This window comes from Engraulis encrasicolus, chromosome 3, assembly GCF_034702125.1.
Source record: "Engraulis encrasicolus isolate BLACKSEA-1 chromosome 3, IST_EnEncr_1.0, whole genome shotgun sequence".
NCBI lineage: Eukaryota > Metazoa > Chordata > Actinopteri > Clupeiformes > Engraulidae > Engraulis > Engraulis encrasicolus.
The window spans coordinates 12,223,549-12,243,548 of NC_085859.1; the positions used below are offsets into that span (position 1 = coordinate 12,223,549).

General features: G+C 43.7%; 1 protein-coding gene across 1 annotated transcript in view; it reads left to right on the forward strand.

The window, feature by feature from the left end:
• LOC134446544 (transmembrane protein 132D) overlaps nt 1–20,000 on the forward strand; it is a 156,539-nt gene that overhangs the window by 32,913 nt on the left and 103,626 nt on the right. The gene's annotated exons all lie outside the window — the stretch shown is intronic.

A 20,000-nucleotide genomic window follows, 5' to 3' on the forward strand; every position in this document is an offset into this window, starting at 1 on the left:
GACCATGAGCAATGGGGAGAGAGCATGACTATGGTTTTGGGAATGCTCTGTCTGTCACGACTAGGGCTGTCACGGTATGAAAATTTAATCTCATGTTTATCGTGACCAACATTTTCACCGTTTTCTGTATTATCACGGTATTTTTCTTCAACAGTTGTGTTGAATATGTTTAGAAAGCATTGATATTGGCACCATTGAGGGCTGCCCCCTTGCACGGGTGAGGCATACATTAAATTTTGTTGTGTGCAGTATGCAGTGTTCATTTGTGTGCTGTGGAATGCTGTGTCACAATGACAATGGGAGTTGGAGTTTCCCAATGGGCTTTCACATGTGGTCCCTCAGAGGCCTCAGAGGCAGGGGAACTCTCCTCCCCTTCATTAAAGAATAATAATAATAATAATGATGATGATAATAAAACAGGTACAATATTCTGTTTTATATATTGTATTTTATATTTAGATATTAAGTTAGTATATTAATATAGTAAAAAATAATTTTGACCATTGACTGATTAGTACAGGAACTGCAACAGGGGCCAGGAGCAATTCTACAGGGGCCTTGGCCCCCCCTGGTCCCCCTTCTAGAATCGCCTATGACGGTCCCCAGTGATAGGTAAGCCATACTGCCCTACATGGGGCAAAGTGCAATTATACGTCAACATTGACACAGAGAAAAGGGTTCAATTAAAAAACTCGGTATTAGGTTGGATATAGCTTCTGCAAATTTGACATAGCAATATCATCGGGCTTTGTCACAAGATAAAGGTGGTGTAATGATATCCATTTTCAGTCGAAACTCAATTTTGACAAGTTACACAGTGACTGCACTTTGCATTTGTAGGGCAGCATAGTTTGCGTGGCATTCTGGGTGGGAGAAATGTTATCCATCTATCCTTTGGACATTTCTCTGTGTGTGTGTGTGTGTGTGTGTGTGTGTGTGTGTGTGTGTGTGTGTGTGTGTGTGTGTGTGTGTGTGTGTGTGTGTGTGTGTGTGTGTGTGTGTGTGTGTGTGTGTGCGTTTGAGAGAGAGGGGAGGGGGGTGTCGAGGGGTGTCGAGTATTATGCACTTAATCTCTACTGCACTTTAAGTGGGATGGGGGGGCTGGGGTGGTCAAGCACTGGTGTCACTTTTACCTCTTATTGCACTTTACTTGAAAACCTGCTGCTACTAAGTATTGTACCCCAGACACAATTTTGTTGCCTTTTTGACAATGACAATAAATTCTTGAATCTTGAATCTTGATCTTGAGAAGTATGGTGGGAGAAATGTGAGGGAAGTATGGGAAGTGCAAGAATGTTCTTCCTGCATTAGTAGAGTAGAGTAGAGTAGAGTAGAGTAACTTTATTAATCCCCAGGGGGAAATTCAGGTATCCAGTAGCTTACATAAATCCACAAATAAACAAATGCCCACATGGACATTTCAAGACACAAATAACACAGGAATAGTCAGGGAGGGAAAAAAAAATAAAAAATAGTAAAGATAAAGATGTGAAAAAGTAATATGTAAAAAAGGTAAAAAATGTAAAAAGGTATTTGTGCAAAAAGACATTCTCTGAGTGACCTTTTTAGGGTTGTGGGTGTGCTCTGACTGTCACATCATAGAGCACACGTTTGTTACCTCTGAGGCCTGGTTTCGAAGCCAATTGGGGACAATCCTCTCCTGTTCGCTACACCCTTCTTAGGACATATTTTCTTTTCTCTTCCTACACAAGCTTAGAAGTGTGAAATCCAGGTTTATGTGCTCTGCAGTACCGTACCTACAACTGTTAAGATCACCGTAGTGTAGGCTTAACAAAATCAAAGTCAAATTCAAAGTCATGTCAAAGTGGTCCTGAAAAATAAGCTTCCATAGTGAGGCCATTTTGCAAATGAAAAAAAAAGACTTTTCCTCGGCTGGCAGGCAGGCAGGTGCCTTTGAAATGAATGGGGTCAAGATTTTGTCACTCAATCGTTTCCAATTCTCATAATTCCTTCATGGTGTTAACCGCCTATAGCTCCTGCAGCCCCTGCGTGCCCTGACACATAGGGAGAATTGTGCCCTGGGGGGAAGGAAGCCAGAGGATGCATGGCCTCAGGGCTGCTGGCAGCATTAGCCAGGCCCGGGGCCCAACACATATGAAGGGCCCCCGTCACTCAACACATACAATCAGGACTATAAATTCACCTTTTTCCCCCCATCACTTGCCAATTCAGTAGATGTTAAATTGCTAGTAATGCTACATTCTCTATCAGTCAAAGGGGGGTAATCAATTTTCTTTTTCTACCAGCCAAACTGAATTTTCACCAGCATTTGGTCTGTTGGCAGGTGTTAATTTAGAGCCCTGCATGCAATGTAACGGGGACCCAATTCTGGGCCCCCCCTTTCCCTGGGACAACTGACCCCTTTGCCCCCTCCTGTCGGCTTCTCTGTATGCCCCCATCATCCTCTACTGCAGGGGGGGAGGGGCATCGCCCCGGGGTCGATAAATCACCTCACCCCCGGGTGGCCCTGCCCCCCACTCAGATCCAAGGCCCGGGTGGGCCGGATATGTATTCATCTCTCTGGCACAGGAGGTGGGGAGGGAGGGAGAAGGGTGGGCGGGATGACAGCTTCATGAGTTAGTGTTTGAGCGATGATTGGGGATTGATTAAAAATGATGTATAATTCATTGAGATATACAGTGCATGCCCTATGACCATTAGCATGTTAGTACAGGCAGTTAGGGCTTTTTAAATAGACGGCGACGCTGGGCGCGGTTAGACCTTGGGTGTGACGTGTTTTATTATTTTGGTATTATTTCCCTGAGAGAATGAGGACACTGCAGCACTTCACTCTCCAGCTGACATTTACTTTACATCTGTGTGTGCGCATCGCAACCCACTGCAGTGCAGACAAACACACAAAGGCACAAAGAGGCAGGACAAATATGTAAACAAAGAAAAATAAAGTGACCAAAATTGAGACACGCATCCGCTCTGTCCTACAATGGCAAAGAGTAGTAAATACACATTTTGTCAACTTGAGATTAGAAAGGAAATTGACACCTCGTGTGACTAAATGTCTTGCTTTCAACTATTAATAGTGTACATAAAAAAACGTAACTACAGTGCGACAATGTTGATGGCATTGTTGTCAGTTTTTAATGGTCTCATTGTTGTTGTGGTTTGCGACTGATAAATTATGTATGCGGTTTGCGGTTAATTTAATGTAGTTAAAACCTTGATTTTTTTTCCCCCAAGTTGGAATGTCGCCCTTGGTTTGAAAATCTTTGAGTTGTCCCTTGAGGTCTTATCTCTCTTGTGGAAAAACAGGGTTTGTCCATTTGATGAGCATTTGTCTGATCCTGTTGTAAACTGTCATTTTTGCACCTTCAAAATGATTTTTCTCCAAAACAGGACGGTGTTGGACCACCATTTTTTGACACAAGACAAATGAGGTAGTTTAAAGCCCATTTTTTCGACCATTTTGAGTTACTGCGTTCTTGTTTTGCATGGCAGTAAAAGCCTGTTTGCCTTGGTGCAAGCCCTGGACTCATGGACTCGTGGGCTGGGATTTTTAGTTATTCATTTCCAGAATTCATGCTGCCCCTTCACCTTTTCCATGAATACTGACCACCACCATCAAATTCTAAGTATTCATTATGACTGGAAAACATGCACTTTTCATACATGAAGAGTAGAGTAGAGTAGAGTAGAGTAGAGTAGAGTAGAGTAGAGTAGAGTAGAGTAGAGTAACTTTATTGATCCCCAGGGGGAAATTCAGGTATCCAGTAGCTTACATAAATACACAAATACACAAAAGCCCACATGGACATTTCAAGACAAAAATAAACACAGGAATAGTCATCAGGGTGGGGAAAATAAAATAAAATAATAGAGATAATAAATGTAGAAAAGGTAATTGTGCAAAAAGACATTCCGTGAGTTGGGATATACCAATGCAGAAAAACATACTCTGTCAGTTAAGGTAGACAACAAGTGTTGATGGATACATCTATGATATAGTATAGTATGTAGAAGTAGGCAGTGTACAGAGTATGATAGGGGTTAAAAATTCTTACAATGTCACAGTAAAGTACAGGTAAGTGTATTAGGCACACACACACACACACACACACACACACGCACACACACACACACACACACACACACACACACACACACACACACACACACACACACACACACACACACACACACACACACACACACACACACACACACACACACACACACACACACACACACACACACAGAGGTTCCCCAGTAACTGGGCCAGCTCCGACAGATCACCGTCTTTGCTTGTGGTAAGCAGGAAAAACAAGTATGTCCAGTGGTCAAGGGTCAAAAGTTCCTTAGGGGGGGATCCTTAGAGGGGGATCTTCTCCATGGTCCGCCATTTTGAATTTCCAAAAATAGCCATTTTAGCTGCAAAAAATGACTGTACTTGGATCTTACTAGAAAATATTTGTTTATTACTTAGTAAACTTTCATGTAAAGATCAAATTTGGCAATAGGCAGCCCAGTTTCAATGAGCAGCATAGTTCCAGTACCTTTTTTGTGACCATTTCCTGCACAGTGTCCCTTTAAGATCTTGGAGCTGATCACAGAGCCAGTGTGCAATAAGTGACCGCGGGACCTAAATACAACAACCATTGCCATGTCAGGTCACACATATGCACGCACGCACACACACACACACAGGTAAAGAGAATGGGAGAGTGTTGAGCTTTTAGAAGCGCCACATCAAGAATATCAGATATATTTCCTTATTCGTTTGCAACACCTAAATAATGTATAATACATACATTTTGATAGAATAGAAGATCATTTGCTTGGAGATGCCATTTAATTGATATTTTGTTGGTAATGGCATGTCTTAAACTGGCTGCGTATCAGGGTAATTTGGTTACTGATGTGCACTCAAAAATTACATATTCACACAACCTTTTCCAAAATTAAAAAGGCCTACATTTAGTTAAATGAAATAACTGAGTTCACTCATTAAAATATATTTCGCTTTCATATGCTAAGTGGCCTCTTATGGTAATATGAAATATTTTCCCCTGCAATTCACAAGCCAGTGTTGAATTTGATTACCTTTGTTGAAATGGGCTTTTACAATGCCTGGGAAGTTTGTTTGTCTGTTGTTTGTTAGTCTCTCAGTTTGTTTGTCTCTGTCTTTCTTTGTCTATAACAGTGTTTAGTGCTCAGCTTCAGTGTGGTAATTCATTCAGGTTTGCATCAGAGTGAGTTGAGAGTCTTTCTCTCTCGCTCTCTCTCTCTCCCACACAAGGAGAGTTGTGCACTTCAGGGGCCTGTCCAGCCGCTGGGCTTCTAGAGATTAAAGTCATTAGTGGAGGAATTAAAGTAAAGCATGGAAGTGGTGTAGGTCTCCGCAATCAGATGCAATTAGAACACATATTTCATCAGCCACCATTGTGTTGTTATGATACTTTTTTTTCATGACTTCTTTTAAATTAAATTGAGAGCACAAAGAAACAAAGAAAGACATGCGCGTATGAAGGCAGGCAGGCAGGCAGGCAGGCAGGCGCGCACACACACACACATCACGCACACAGCATGCAGGCATGCACACACAGACAGGTAGACATGCCAGCCTCCTCACACACACACACACACACACACATATGTGCATGCCGTAAACTATCACACACACACATGCACAAACGGAACAGAGAGAGAGAGAGAGAGAGAGAGAGAGAGAGAGAGAGAGAGAGAGAGAGAGAGAGAGAGAGAGAGAGAGAGACTCAATGGGAGGTCAGTCGTAAAGGCTGAGAAAATGAGTTATGGCTCAATTGTTATGGGTCAATTCGTTAACAGGATATCAGGAGACTGGGCAAGTTTGGCTTTAGAGAGTTATATGGATTTAATCCCTCTTCAGTGGGGTGTTGAATGCACTGGAAAAAAACAGAGATAGATAGATAGATAGATAGATAGATAGATAGATAGATAGATAGATAGATAGATAGATAGATAGATAGATAGATAGATAGATGGAAGTAGAGGAAATGAAGGTAGGAGACAGGGACTGAGAAGAGGAATAGAAGTGGAGGACAGAAAGTTGAGCTTTAAAATCTCCTTTTTTGGGGGGGTGCTGTGGCGCAGTGCGCTAAGCCCCCCACATTTGAGCTTTCATGCCCGCCCCATGGGGACCCCGGTTCGAATCCGGAAGGGGTCATTTCCCAATCCTCCCCCATCTCACTCTCCCACTCACTTCCTGTCAGCATCTCATACTATCCTATCAATAAAGGCATAAAAAGCCCCTAAAAATATATATATATTTAAAAAATCTCCCTTTTTTTGGCAGTCTTTGATTCTCCAATCTGAACACATGAAAACCATCTGTGGGTGCCTGACAAGTTTGTGTTGTGATAGAAACAAGTCCTGTTTGAGGCTTGTCATAGCTACATGCTGTTCATCACCTTTGTTACTCTTAGAAAAGATCACCGCATGTCTCATGAAAACATTTAACTAGTGATGTTTTAAAGAGGGCTCTTTGCTTCCTCAATTATTTTCCATTATATCCAGCTATGGTATCTACTCTATCTATCTACTGTATCTAAGTTCTCAGTAGGACTGTAACGATATTGTATCGAACTGAGAAATCGTGATACACAGAGTCACGATACTGTATTGTGATACAAGGAGGCAGTGTCGTGATACGCTCTTTCAAAGTTTTATTACCCATTAATCCAGAAAACAACCTTATAATTTAATGTGATAGTGTTTCCAAACTTCAGTGGAGATACATTTCAGAAATCGTGGGGCGTATCGAACCGTAGGTCAAAAATCATGCTACGAACCGAATTGTGAGTTGAGAGTATCGTTACAGCCCTAGTTCTCAGTGTCCCGCATTTAAGCACAGCACAGGAGAGGGGGAGCAGTCTGGCCATTTTGCCCTTTCCAAGACTCCCAGATCATAGTGATGATGATCCATCCTCATCCCTGCTGCCAGACACACTGTAATGTTGTACAGTACATGTGCTGGGCTGGCTTGGGGAAGGTAGTATAAAAAAGACAGAATTATAGTCCTTTTGAGAGAGAGACAGAGAGAGAGAGAGAGAGAGAGAGGAGAGGAGGGGAGAGGAGAGAGAGAGAGAGAGAGAGAAAGAGAAGAGAAGAGAAGAGAGAGAGAGAAGAGAAGAGAAGAGAGAAAGAGAAGAGAGAGAGAGCAGGGGAGAAGAGAGGGAGAGCAGGAGAGAGAGAGAGAGAAGGAGGGATGACTGTCGAAGCTGTTGTAGAGTACTTGAGAGGAGCGTTGCTGGAGTTTGACTACAGTAGGCACAGTCAAGAGCGGAGAGAGAGAGAGGGAGAAGGAGGAGAGAGAGAGAGAGATAGGGAGAAGGAGGAGAGAGAGAGAGACAGGTGGGGATGACTGTCGAAGCTGTTGTACAGTAGAGCACTTGAGAGGAGCGTTGCAGGAGTTTGACTACAGTAGGCACAGTCAAGAGCAGACTCTGTCAGCAGCGCAAGAAGCGAACACTGTACGGTAGTCTAACAGTGGAGGAGGGTCCAATCCATCTTCCATCGAGTGGAGTGTCACAGTGTGTGTCTCTGTCTTTGACAAGAGAAGTTCACTTTAGCTATACACACTCAGCCACACTCTGCTCGGGAAACACGTTTAGCTTAGTCGTAAATGGATGTATTGTGAAATCTGACTCTACTGCAACTGGGCCATGTCCCCCCACGCCCTTTCCCACACAGTGAAGCCATACCTCAGTACAGTAAACCACACACACACTCACACAGACACACGTTTACATGTAGCACTTGGGACAAGCTGCACTTTCATCCCTTTGAGCCGGGCAGTTACTGAGGTCATGCCCAAGTACAAACGCTCACTGTTGCTTCATGACAGTGCATCTGCTCACACATGTCCAGTTGTAGGGATGCAAACGATTAATCGACTTTAATCGATTAATGCGTTAATCGATTAAAAAAACATTAATCGCCAGTTTAACTGACAAGAGACCTAGGTGAAATGGGCATGTGAAGAGGGGTGTGAATAGTGTGAATATTTAAATCACCTTTGGATTAAATTATTTAAATAGAATTCATTTAAATGTAGTATTTTATTTCACATTTTAATTTCAATATTTAGATTTAGTAGTTTTCTCTTTAGAAGCATTGAGATTTCGGGGGAATAACGCTGCTGATCAATTCATTGTAAGTCCAGTAGAGTACAGTAGTTCAAACAGTGCATCTGCCTCTCTGTGCCAAGGCTAACACGTGGACTTGTGTCCTTAAATGTAGACTACTGTATGGCCCCTCCAGGGCACTGCAATCCTTAAATACAAACTACTCTGGCCTCGGCCTCAACTCACCCATGGCAACTTTAACCTCAGCTCCTCCATTGATGTCTCCCAATTGAGGAACAAGATACCAGCTGTAATAAGCGTTATTATTCATTCCACTTCACTTTAAAAGTCACTTTAATTTCTTTATGTTGTGAAGAGAGCAGTTTCATAATGACCTCTTTTGTAAGCTGCATAAAAGTGTGCACTATACGTAAGTGTAATATAATGGCTTGGTATGGCTTGGGGGGGGGGGGGGGGGGTTATGAATGCGTCAAGTGATGTAGCCCACTTACAGTAGCATAAAAAGCAACACTGTATGACATGATTCCCCTCTTCACCCATTCAAAATACATTGTTGATTATTTGCCATGCATGGTACGGGCACTAGTATAGTTTCTCCTTATTACTTTCCAGTGCTAGGAAACACAGGTTCTTCCCAGAAACAATTGGATTTAAAGACTGAGCGGATTCGTGTTCAATATCCATGTTACATCGCCATCTCATCACACACGGAGCTCATCGAGATTGAATTGCCATGTGTTGAATCGCTGTGTCTGAAACTGAAAGGCTGACTGCCAGGCCGACTGGCTGGTTGCTCTTTTTTATTGTCTTTCAAAATAGTCTTACGCCATGTGCCCTTGGAAGGCTCTCACCTCTGCCCTGTCAAACCCCTTGCATTTTCAATTCACTTTACAATCCCCTCACAGACAGCAAGAGCCAGTAAGCTGCTTACAACATCCAAGAATTTCCCAGTCCTGGATCTGGTGGTGCGCTGTCCTGGACGTATTGTATCTGAGTGCGTGTAGGGAGACAGAGTGACATTTCAATCAGCTTCCCAGAAAAGGCCTCTCGGACAAACGTTCAAAAGCTTGAACAGAAATGCTAATGACCTCCTTCCGTAACTTGAATGAACTCCAGTACAAGTACATGAGTAGTCTGGTCTGTGGCTTCTGTCCTGTCCGGTCCATTGTGAAGAACTTCCTTTTTGGTGGCTCTGTCTGTGTCTCTTCATGGGACGCCATGGAATATCACAGAATGTAATTTTTCATTTCTGTGTCATAGAACACCCTTTTTCGTGTCTCTTTGGTGCAAAATTTAAAATGGTGATGACTTAAGATGTGGATAGGTTTTACTGTACATAAGACATCATTATTTGCTATGTTCTGTTTAATGGGTAATGTGTAACGTGCGACACCTTGGCATGAAATGAACTTTAAGGAACAGTCCATATTATTTCAGGAATTTGGTTACGTGTAGGTAAGCCCTGTTAAAATATTATAATACATAGGATTTTTTTTATCTCCATGTGTTTGCAATGCTGAGTTTGACAGTATAGCCATATTTAATGTAGCAATGAAAGTCTATGGTACCAAATAAAATATAGCTTAATCAAGTGCAGATTACTGAAAAAAAATCCTGAGCCTTTTTCCCCTACTCTAACGACGACGACAAGACACTGCATAGTGACGTAACGTAGGCCTATTTTGACACATTATTCAAACATTTAATAGCCTGTGTATGACCATTATTCAAGCCTGATAGTAGAAGAAAACCCTGAACCTGTAACACTTTTTGAGATAGCAATAATCTGATGGCTAATTATTATCAATGTTTTTTATTTTTGCAAACTCTGTCAAGCCTGAAATCAGGCATGGAGCCTGAATACTATCAGCCCTGCACTTGGCAGTGCAAGCATTTTCTCAATTTCTGGATCCTCTTTGTAAGGTCTTCCTGTGCACCCCATCACTCAGCACTTCAACCAGAGATTCTTTAAGTATAGAGATATGCTAATGTAATAGGTTGCTATGGGCACCTAACATGACCAGGTTCAATGGGCCAATGGAACCTCTCTCTCTCTACTCTCTCTGCTCCAACTAGCAGCCACACAGCAAACTGTACAGAAGCAGGGGCTGTTCACTCACGGAACTAGCTACTAGCCACAACTGGCCAAACCCATAAACATTAGCGCGATGCTAGCGAGTACAGGTTGAAATCTTCTAACCTGCTGTAAAACTACACACCTGAACGATTTGTCAATACAGCCTATTGTTAAACAACAGTCATAGTGCTTACCAGGAATGTTTTGTTGATAATATTTGTGACTGGAAATGGCAGTAGCAATGTATTTAGCATGGGTTCCCCTTTCCATTCCATACATTTTCCCACATGAAGGACTGGCCTACGCTCGTTACTGCAGTATGCATGCAAAGCTAACTGGCTACAATGGGAACCAATGAGACTGAGCCTTCTCCCTGTGTTCTAGGCCCAATTCGAAACGGGGAAGGCAGCTGTCCTTCCAGTGAGCTAACTGGACATCGAGTCATCAAGTGTGAATCGAAACGAAAAATTGCTTTATTTCCTCTCTCGGCAGTTGACTGCATTTGTGGGCGTAACGAGGATATTTCGAGGATACATCAGATGCTGACTTCGCTGCCTTGGTACCCAACATGCTGTGCGCCACCTCCCTCTCAACTGGAAACTTGAAAAACAAACATGGCTACGACCCAAGCTACTACCTTATCATACTCTTTATTCTGACACTTATGTATGTAGATATTGAAAATCGAATGCATAAATCAACATTGTAGTATCTAAATATGCTGTCGCTAGATCTATTTATAGCCTATTTTACGATTCCGCCGTCTGACGATCATTCACCGTTCAAATAGCATGCGTAAGCTAAGCGCTAACGTGATGAACATAACTCCCGCCATAGAATCGCAAGAATCGCCGTAACATCAAATGCGCAAGGCAGCGCACTCGTTAGTGCCGTTCGTAACGGCTGCCTCATCAGCTAACTGATCAGTGACCTGTTTATGTAGGAGGAGAGTCATCGAGTCACTGCCTCCCGTTTCGAATTCAGCCCTAATTTCTCTGACAGAAGGCAGTGATCAGGCCTCAGACCAGACCTGTCGCCAGAACTGATTCTTAAAGGGACACTGTGTGAGATTTTTAATTGTTTATTTCCAGAATTCATGCTGTCCATTCACTAATGTTTCCTTTTTCATGAATACTTACGACCACCATAACATTCTAAGTATTCATTATGACTGGAAAAATTGCACTTTTCATACATGAAAAGGGGGATCTTCTCCATTTTGAATTTCCAAAAATAGCCATTTTTAGCTGCAAAAATGACTCTACTTGGACCATACTAGAAAATATTTGTTTATTAATGAATAAACTTTCATGTAAAGATCAAATTTGGCAATAGGCAGCCCAATTTCAATGAGCAGCATAGTTGCAGTACCTTTTTTGACCATTTCCTGCACAGTGTCCCTTTAAGGCGGGCTTATGAAATCCAAGGGTGGGCACCAGTAATTATTTTGCTTATTTGACCATTTGCGCAGCCCAAATCCATCACAAAAATCATTACATTAAACATGGCAGGACAGCGTGCGCTCTCTCACACACGCGCACACACACACACAGGCGCGCGCGCCGAAATAGAATACACGCAGCATCTCGAACTAAACAAACAAACAAAAAAACACCACGACTGGCAGCGGCGATTCTAGGGCAAGTTGGGAGCAAAAATGTTAAAGAATTTTTAAAGAATTTCTGTCAAAGAATTTATCGTCATAGCTGTTATTCACCATAATTGCCTAGGCTTGGGGGCCCTAAGCGGCTACCTCGAGCCTGGTGACAGGATGCACCTCTGACGACAGGTTCAAAGCAAAGCAACCATCAGAGTAGCTGCCTTTTGCCAAAATGCCAACACAGACAAAGGCAGACTAGCTTGGCATGAGGCTTCGGGAGGGAGATTAACTAATGTACTACTGGCAAACGCTGCTGGTTGGCAGTCGTCACACTAACCCCTCTAAACCTCACTCTCATCAAGGTCACAGCACTAGTGCAACCGAGGTCTTCCTGCGCAGTCCACTCGAGGCTTGGACTCGTAACCTCAATGCCAACTCAGGGTTGTTGGCAATCATTACACTCGAAAGTGTTTAGCATGGACTTACAGTACATGTAATAAGACTACTGTCAGCTACTGACTACTCTAGATCAGTGGTTCCCAACCTTTTTCTTAAGGGACCCATGTTTTTACTATTGTAAGCTTTGGTGACCCAACCACACGAGCGCCCGCACGAGAAGGAGTCACAAGATGCCCTCTGTTTCCTGCGAAAACTAATTTTAGTTATTTTATTCCTCAATTCGTCTTTGGTCAAATATAGAATAAATGTTTAATGTAGCACTTACAATTTGTTGCTTCTATGCATTTATTAGTTAAATGCTTTGTCTTTCATTCAACACTATATATATTTAAAATGAAACCCCTTAAAATCAAGAGGGCTCCGCGACCCCCTGTGGATCTTTGGCGACCCATAAGGTGGGTCCCGACCCATAGGTTGGGAACCACTGCTCTAGATGTCTATATGTCTCTCTCTCTCTCTCTCTCTCTCTCTCTCTCTCTCTCTCTCTCTCTCTCTCTCTCTCTCCATGCCCCCCCTCTCTCTGTCTGTCTGTCTGTCTGTCTGTCTGTCTGTCTGTCTGTACACAGAGAAGTGGGAAGGCACAGGACAGGAAGAATCATTGTGCATTGACAGAAGCCTCTGATTTTCAGTGTTAAAACTTGGCTGAGTCAAGGTCTGCAGAGCACTTTGCAGAACATATTTCACATTTGTAGTCATTCAGTGAGGCATAAAAGGTTTTGTTTGCAGATCAAGACACCAAAACAAAGCATAGTTTTTGATGACTTGTTGTGTCAACACATAATCGAGAAGTAGAAAACCTGTTATTGTCTGAAAATGTGTTTTATTTCTCTGAAAGTAATTACGAAGAGATAAAAAAGGAGCTTTGCAAAAAAAAAAGAAAAAAAAACCAACCTGAGAAAAGTCAGGCAAATTTCATCATCACCTCTGCATAACCCAAGGCCCGTATCTAATTCAATCTGCACTTGTCATTGGGGACAGGGAGGTCGACTGCTGTAGCAGAGGAGAGAGAAGAGAGCCACATGAAGTGTGGCCTAGAAATCACAGGCACACTAGCATGACAGGTAGAGCTGAAAAGCAGGGGAAGCGGATGACAGAAAGAGAGCATGGATTTTAAAAGAAAGAAAAAAAAAAGAACGGAAGAGAGGGTGGAAAATATGACATGAGTAAGGCATTGGGTGAGAAGAACGCACAACTTAGGGACGGGTAGATTTCAAAAGACCCGGCACTGGTAATGTGATGCGAGTGTTGTAGACTTCAAGTGTGTGTGTGAACAGAGACACTAACGGCGGCGTAATTGCACTCACTTTAATCGCTGTGTGTGATGACTTCGCTGTGTTTTGCGAAAAAGGCTTCGGCGCTGTTTGACACTGATGCTGTTCTCAGAGTGTCTGCGCTGTAGCGCTGTAGTGTCAGCCCGAGAGCTCTCAGCCTTGCCCTCAAAGTAAATACAGCAGCAGAGGCAGCAGCAACAGCAGCAGCGGTGGAGGAGGGAGGCAGCATCGTTATAAATGATGGATTTAAACTCCTACTTTACTCTCCAATGAAAGGGAAGCACATTACAGTAGTAGAATGGGGGGATAATATGCTGAAATGTCACTACGTGATGCTTCAAAGCTGCCTGGTCTCTAATCGGACATGGAAACGTTAGCAATGGGCGGATGGATGGTATCCTGTGGCATAGATAATAACGAATGGGTCCGCCTGGGCAGCAGTGCTGGACTGGTAATCTGGGTATTTTCCTGGTGAGCCATCAGCACCCAGGCGTCGATTGCCTACTGTGTTTTTTTTTTGTGTCTAGCTTCGAAATAGACAGTGGGCAGTCAAGCAGGATATAGTATGTGTGATGGTGCAGTTTCAGCCAAAAATGCCTCCGTAGTTCATTGGTTCCATTCCAGCCCTGCTGGTCAGTAAGTCAGACCTATCCTCTGTCCCTTCGCCTCTAGCTCCCTGTAGTCACACGTCTGCCAGTGTTGCCAGATGTGTCTGACCAAATCCCGCCCAAAAGGTTATCAAAAACCGCCAAAATGCGCTAAATTCCGCCCAAATTCAACAAATTACATTGACTTCTATGGGCCCAAAACGGCTTAAAAAAACGCCAAATGGCCAATTTTTCCCGTTTTTGCCCGCCGACGCTCGTCTCAAGTAGCCCAATTGGGCGGGCTCCCGCCCAATCTGTCAACACTCACGTTTGCAGTTATTCTGGCCCATGTCTCATCTGCTGTATGAATGTCAAGTCAAGTCAAGTCAGCTTTTATTGTCAGTTTCTTCATATGCACAAGTCATACAAGGAAATCGAAATTACGTTTTCTCTCTATACCATGAAAGGACATAGACATACACAGGATTGACATTTACAGGCTGACATCAAGCGCAAGACAGGACAAGTACAGTGATGGTCCAATACCAGTAAAGTGATTAAGTAATAAATCATACTGAGCATGAATGTCTTCAAGTTATGGGAGGCTCTATCTAACAGTAGATGACTGTAACGCCTGGCTCGTTACCGGCGCAACATAAAAGAGGCACACAAAAGTTTGCCGTTTTTATGTTTATTTTAAAGAACAGAAATAGGGTCAAAAATAATGTCTAGGGGTATGTGTGAATGCGTGTGGGTCGTAAGTAAGTGTGAAATGTTGGTGTAGCGTGGTGTGTGCAAAAGCGGTGTCTGGTCAAATGTGAGAGAGGAGCAAAAGCTACCATGAAGGAGGGGAGGCATGCTTATATACCTGCAGTCAATTAGTCCAATTAACCCAGCCTCACTCAACTGAGCAGGCCAGCTGCACCTCATCTCACCATCATGAGCCCAAGCAGCCTGTAGGTGAAACAGAGGGGCGTAACAGTAGATGACAATACGTGAAACTCTGGCTCTATCCAAGCCTCTCTGGGGAAACAACATAAATCCCTTGCTTCTTAATGGTGCTAGGTCAAAGGTCAACAATGCCGCTGCGATAAAGGGTCTTTATTTTCTGTCATTCTCATAGATGTCTACAGTCAGTGTCATAGATAAATACAGTGACAAAGGAGAGACAGGATACTTCTAGTAAATACATATTTGACTCAAAAAAAAAAAAAGAAATGAACTACTTTGACAAGTGTAGAATAGATACAAGTACTGTATATACAATATTCTCAGTTCACGATGCTGTTTTCCTGTCATTAAGTGGGAGGTTGCAAGGGGATAGGTAAAGCCTGTACGGGGGATTTATCCAGGAGGCTTACAAGGCTTGTGGAATGAAGCCACTGGTAATACTGGTGCCCTATGTAACCTACCACATATGCAGATTAAACCAGACAGGGCTGGACTGGGGGGAGGAATAGGGCCTGGGCACTTTTGGCTTAAAGGGGCCCCTCAAAATTAACGGAGCAGAACTGACTCACTCGTGGGCCCCTATTTTCAGAAATGTCTTTTTTTTGTACATTTATGAAAATAGGGGCCCACAAGGGTGCAGGGCCCACCGGGAAATGCCCTGTATGCCAGATGGCCAGTCCAGCCCTGAAACCAGAGTGGGATGGGACAGGGCCTGTGGTGGTGGTGGTGGTGGTGGTGGGGTGGGTGCTTTCTCTTTAATGATCAGGTCCTATTCTTCCTGCTGAACTGCCCTGAACGGCCCTGGCACGCGTCTCCTGTTATTGGGTTTTTATTGGATTCCATATTTATGTCCCCAAGCAAGCAAGCCGCCATTAGTTATGATTTCCAGGAGGGGGAAAACAAATCTGAAGGCCTGCTCACTCTGATTCTGTCTCTCTCTCTGTCTCTGTCTCTGTCTCTCTCTCTGTCTCTGTCTCTCTCTCTCTCTCTCTCTCTCTCTCTCTCTCTCTCTCTCTCTCTCTCTCTCTCTCTCTCTGTCTCTGTCTCTGTCTCTGTCTCTGTCTCTGTCTCTGTCTCCCTCTCTCTCTCTCTCTCTCTCTCTCTCTCTCTCTCTCTCTCTCTCTCTCTCTCTCTCTCTCTCTCGCTCCCTCTCTCTGCTTTTTTAGGCTGTTCATGAGCGGAGGTCAGTGCTTAGTGTACCAGTGTGTTCTGTGTGTGGACGGTCCCCCCCCTCTTCTGCTTGTGAGTGAGCCATCCAATCCCTGATGGTCAGAGGGACAGCAGCATTAGGGAAAGAACATCAAATTATGATGGAGTGCCTCACTTGCAGAGTGGTCTCTCCACATGAATCTCATCATGGAACTGGGGAGGTCAGGATTTAAAAGGTGGTGTGGCGTTCGAAAGCAAACAAATGAATCGGCTCTGATGTTTCATTTTGGTCATCGAGTAAAAAGGTCTTCAGTGATTTCACTTCGTACTTCATTTCGCAGAAATGTTACGATGAGACGGGACATGAAAGCCTGGAAATGAGATATTGTGTCTGAGCCGACAATCACTTTAGATCACGATTGCAAATGCATTGCCACTTGTTTGCTGGCCTGATGTGTTTTTTTATTTTATTTACTGTAATTCCAATTCGTGGAATGTGCCGTTTGACTCTGTATATACTACATGGGTGTCCCGCTAGAAAGCAATTATCTGGCTGCACACTCCTCAACCTCTGATTGTTGGAAACTGCTGTCACTCAGAAAATGTGCTCACATGGTTAGCTTAGCATCTTGCCCCTCTTTACAGTGTGAATGTTTGTAAACGGGAAACGGGATGGCTTTGCCCTACTGTGGCCTAACGGTAGGGCACTGGGTTACTACGCCGGCAACACGGGTCCGATTCCGGCCCGGGTCATTTGCCAGTCCTTCCCCACCTCTCTCTCTCCCCACTCGTTTACTGTCCCTCTCTCACTGTCCTCTCACAAATAAAACCCTAAGAATATCTTTAGAAGAGGGTTGGCTTTCTGTGGGGCCATCCGAGCTGCAAATACTGTCTGAGCCAGGAAAGGGACCCAGAGGATTGGTTAAAACGAGGCTCAAACTACATGAATATCGGCCCGATTCTCGGCTGAATCCCCCCAATCGGTGGAACGTTACCCCCAGGACCATCTCAAGTGATTGTGGGTCAAGATTTCAACGTCATGTGCGACATTCTCAGATAGAATTTTGGCAGCTCCTAGAGTCGCAGGTCGGAAATTGTAGAAATCAAACGCCGTTTGATATTTGTGACCGGAAATAGAACGTCGGGCACTGTCTCAGGTGGTTACGATGAGGAATAAGATTGAGAGTTGTGATTCTCTTTTAGTGTGCGGTGCAGCCTGACATCAAAATCGGACACAAAATCGGGAGTCGTGTATGGTAGTTTGAGCCTGGCTTAACCCTAGTGTGAATGACCCAAGTGATTGGTGAAGCATAGACTGTGAGGCATCCTTGCTGGGAGTTAGAGTATGTGAGGAACACCCTGAGTTTGTGAAACATAACCGAGGAGGAGAGCGATACCAAGGCGGAACGGAACGGTCTTTCTGCTTAGGTTCGGCCAGTGTGTTTTTCTCTGCCTTTCACACTGACAGCGTCGGCGTGCGTGGCCAGTCCTGTTAAAAAAACCCCACAGCTAAAGCTAGCGTGCTACTTTGCCATTCATTTGAATGAGACACCCCCGGTCGCCGGCGTGAAAAATCCGCTCGAGTTCTATTTTCCAAATGCAGCGCGGCGCGGAGCCGGCTCCCGCGCTGCTGACGCCTGACTACCGCCGGTTGGTGTGTAAGGACAGATATGTTTCAATGTATTTTCACAGACGCCGGTAAAAAATGCGGCCGTTCCGCGATGCTTTACCGCCCTGGTGTGTAAGACCCCTAAAGGGGCAGGTAACTCTCTGACTGTGAGAGCAACAAGCTAGTGGTCAGAGCACACATTTACTACCCTGGAGGCCTGGATTGAAACTGGCTATGGCAACTCTTATCCCCTTTCTCTGTGTGTGTGTGTGTGTGTGTGTGTGTGTGTGTGTGTGTGTGTGTTTGTGTGTGTGTGTGTGTGTGTGTGTGTGTGTGTGTGTGTGTGTGTGTGTGTGTGTGTGTGTGTGTGTGTGTGTGTGTGTGTGTGTGTGTGTGTTTGGATTTGGAAGCATTTTATTGTGTGTGTGTGTGTGTGTGTGTGTGTGTGTATGTGTGTGTGTGTGTGTGTGTGTGTGTGTGTGTGTGTGTGTGTGTGTGTGTGTGTGTGTGTGTGTGTGTATTTGGATTTAGAAGCATTTGTGTGTGTGTGTGTGTGTGTGTGTGTGTGTGTGTGTGTGTGTGTGTGTGTGTGTGTGTGTTTGGATTTGGAAGCATTTTATTGTGTGTGTGTGTGTGTGTGTGTGTGTGTGTGTGTGTGTGTGTGTGTGTGTGTGTGTGTGTGTGTGTGTGTGTGTGTGTGTGTGTGCGTGTGATAAGCAAGATGGCATGACGCTTGGCCTTCCAGGACCTGAGGAAATAGCAGATTACAAATCTTGGCTTAGCAGGTCTGGCAGGGTTCAGGCAATAAATCCAAGCTCTAATCTGAAGTGGGCTACATGGCTTTCCAAATCTGAAACGGTTGTTTTAGTAATGTTTCCTCGTCTGGTGTTGGATAGCCATGTCTGTGGTAGCTCTGAATTGGATATTTTTTCAGCGTGTCAAGTAAAGTGTACTTTATTGTCAAATTGTTCCATACAAGTGTGGCATACAGTATATAGAGGAATTTAAATTGCGGTACACCAAACTCTAATTCTAAACAGATAGAACATCACAAAACACCCACTCAGGGGTGTCGTTAAGGGGGGTAAAGCATGGCTAAATCACCAGGGGCCCATGAATATAGGGGGCCCACACACAGTCCAATTTATGCAGATATATGAAAAGATAAAAAACACTATTTGAGGCACTCCTTACTAAAGTTAAAAAGCCTTAACTTTAGTAAGGAGTGCCTCAAATAGTGTTTTTTATCTTTTCATGGAAGTTTGGACGCCCAAGTTCTTTTTGATGAGCACCCTTTTTTACTAACGGGATACAGAACCTAGTGAAGCATTCCCTTTTCTCTTTTTATGAAAATATATGCCTGGGGGGGGGGTGTCCATTGGACCTGATTTTACATTTCATTTGCTGCTACGCCCCTGCACCCACTCACACACAATTAGCAAAACACAGTAAACCACACTGACAGACCTTAGCTGATTGGGGTAGAGTTCTGGTGTCAAGCCTTTAACTATCTCTGTGGCTGGCCCACAGCCCGTTGCCTTGGCAGCCCTTCAATGCTGGTGAGGTGCAATGAAACCAAAATGAACAAATCAGAAAATACATGGGTTGCAATGTCTGTGTAGGTTCCTTAGCAACAGCAGTGGCTTACATTGGGGGACAAACAACATCAAAGGCACTGTTTATAGTGTGGTTTGTGGAAATGCAATTTCCTTTTCTTTTGCATGTACATGCTATTTTTTTTAAATATAGGCTATGGGAAACCTTGCCTTTTTGAATGTTTCCAATGTCCGCATCCTCCCCAGATCACGTAGATAATAGCGTCTATTTTGACCAGCTATTAAACACAGTTTGAAAACATACAAAAGCAGAATCAGCATGTTATTTCTCAGTACAAAACCTGGGCAAGATCAAATTGTATGTATGCAGACCACCGTCTTTCAAAATAAAAGGTTGTGGTTCTTCTTCTCTTTATTCTCTTCTGTATTCTTTATAAAGCCAAATATGTTTGCCTAATATGCTTGTAAGACAGACTGAATAACAGCACAGTGTTTTGTATTTTGAGTAGAAGGCTTCTGCGGATAATTCACACTTAAATGAGACAGAGCTTGCAATTGTTGTGACCACTATCTTTGCAGAGGGTACAAAGCACATAATAGCACTATTTCATTATTTTTCCCAAAGGGCAAAATTTTGTA